Below are 914 nucleotides of genomic sequence, written 5' to 3'. Positions count from 1 at the left end.
ACGGTACATATGTTACACAAAAATATGATATGTATTCCATCCATCTCTAGGTTTTGTGGCTAAATGTGTAGTTTTATAAATACGCAGACGACATGTATATGCTGTAATGGTCCAGGAATTTAATCTATAGTTTGAGATAATATACATACACAGACTGAGGTTAGTAGTTAAAACAAAAACAGAAAACAGGCGAGACTAACTTTCCTGAATATTCAAACAGGATGTTTCTGCATTTATTAGAATTTGTTTTGGACAGGGACATTTCTACATATTTGATATTTTCTCATAAATTAAAATTTAACATACATCTATGGGTGGGTAGCATATACATGATAATTTTACCATTGTGTGCAATTATGTACCTACATGTACCATTATAGGGGTGAATCTCACCAAATGTAGTAATTTAAGTCCTTGGCAATTTTTTCATAAATAAATATATTATTTTAGGTAAAAGTCTGTTATTTTATTTACCTAAACACCTTACTTTAGCTCTTTAATAATTTAAAACAATAACTCATATGATTTACTTAATTATGCCTTCTTATTGGAAGAAAAATACAAATCGGTAACTGTCTTTGAGCTATCGTCTGCTAATTCACCTCAAAATATAAGTCATAAAACGTACGTTTAAAATAAAAACTATTAGTCAACAATACAGCTAAAGACAGTGGCTCAGTGAAACCAAAGTCCTACAAAAGAAATTTAGTTCATTAATAATATTCAGTTGCCTTTGGTCCTTGTCACCGGGGAAGTCTACGTCAACGACCTACTAGCTACGATCCCGCAAAAAGTTAGCAAGACTTGATTTGAGCGGTAAAAATTACGTCTTTGTATGTGAGGCGAATGTATCGAGTTTACTTGCTGTTTTAGTGAAGATTGCATCGAATCCAGAAGCTTCAAACAATTAATAT

Source organism: Homalodisca vitripennis, chromosome 8 (genome assembly GCF_021130785.1).
Source record: "Homalodisca vitripennis isolate AUS2020 chromosome 8, UT_GWSS_2.1, whole genome shotgun sequence".
NCBI lineage: Eukaryota > Metazoa > Arthropoda > Insecta > Hemiptera > Cicadellidae > Homalodisca > Homalodisca vitripennis.
This window is presented reverse-complemented; position numbering follows the sequence as displayed.